Source organism: Silene latifolia, chromosome 9 (genome assembly GCF_048544455.1).
Source record: "Silene latifolia isolate original U9 population chromosome 9, ASM4854445v1, whole genome shotgun sequence".
NCBI lineage: Eukaryota > Viridiplantae > Streptophyta > Magnoliopsida > Caryophyllales > Caryophyllaceae > Silene > Silene latifolia.
Window position 1 is genome coordinate 152,771,500 of NC_133534.1, and position 1,448 is coordinate 152,772,947.

At 40.4% G+C, this 1,448-nt stretch overlaps 1 non-coding gene across 1 annotated transcript; it reads left to right on the forward strand.

Annotated features, from left to right (window-relative positions):
* Window positions 1–435: 435 nt before the first annotated feature.
* On the forward strand, window positions 436–542 carry LOC141602904 (small nucleolar RNA R71). The gene has a single exon (XR_012524811.1). It is a non-coding gene; the product is annotated as a small nucleolar RNA R71 (small nucleolar RNA).
* The last annotated feature ends 906 nt before the right edge of the window (window positions 543–1,448 follow it).

Consider the following 1,448-nt stretch of genomic DNA (forward strand, 5'->3'; position numbering starts at 1 on the left):
TTGTATGCTTGGAAAGCATTCACTTGTTCATTTGTTCCCCTACATTCACTTTGGTCATGTCCCAAAGTTCCACAATTCTCACATATCCCACTTGGGATTGATGAAGATGCCGTCATGGCATTAACATGATGCTTTGGTGATTTTGAGGCTTCTTCAAGTCTAGCCATAGCTTTTTCAAACTTCAAATTGATGGTATCAATGTGAGCACTAAGTTGAGCACCCAATTGAGTAATGGAGTCCACTTCATCCTTTCCTCCTCTAGTAGCCTTGCGAGGTCTACTATATTGTGAGTTATGGACCGCCATTTCCTCAATTTTGTTCCAAGTTTGATTGTCATCAACTTCGGTGAACATTCCATTGGATCCCATGTTGAGAATGTTCCTTAAATCTTCATAAAGACCGTTCCAAAATTGTTGTACCAAGAACCACTCGCTAAGTCCATGGTGAGGACATGAGCGACAAATTCCCTTGAATCGCTCCCAAGCTTCATACAAAGATTCTTCATCTCTTTGCTTAAAGCCCGTAATTTGAGCTCTTAGCATGTTAGTCTTTTCCGGTGGATAGAACTTTTTGTAGAAAGCTAGAGCCAACTTCTTCCAAGAATCAATTCCGAGAGTAGCCTTATCAAGGCCTTTCAACCATTGTTTTGCGGTGCCAATTAGACAAAAAGAAAATAAGACCCATCAAATTTGGTCTTGAGTTACACCGGTTTGAGAAATTGCATCACAATAGTCACAAAAAGTCTCCATATGAGAGTGAGGGTCTTCACTAGGCATCCCCTCAAATTGGCTTCTTTCGACTAATTGGATAAATGCGGATTTGGCAATAAAATTTCCGGTTAAGTGTTTTGGTGTGGGAGTACCATTGGGTAGGTTCTCCTCGGTGGGTACGGAATGTGATGAAAACTTAGGCATTGTGGGTTGATTTTGTGTTGGATTTTGTGTTGGGTTCTCCTCACCTTCTCTTGCAAAAGGGTTGATGAACTCAATAGTATTTGGTTGAATATCTACAACCTCACCAATACCTCTCAAAGTTCTCCTAGCAAGTCTTCTATTGGTTGTCAAAGTCCTTTCAATTTCGTGATCAAAGGGTAACAAGTTACCTTGTGATCTTCTAGACATGCAAAATATCAAACAACTCGAAAACAATTAGAACAAACCTTGAGGAGTTTTACTTCCCCAAGGTAAAGAAAGACACAACTAATAACAATACAAGAAAATCTAAATCAAGTTAACACCGTCCCAGGCAACGATGCCATTTTTGGTCGTGATCCCTCGTGGGGTTTAGTTTTCAGTACTTGTCGTTAGGAGCACCTAGACCAAAACACAGTTTATAACTTCACCAACAACTCTACAATTAGTAAAGAGGCAAGTAAAGGTCGGATCCCAAGGGACGGGAATTGAGATGAGATTTCTATTGCAACTAGTGGTGTCTAAGGGTGTCACAAT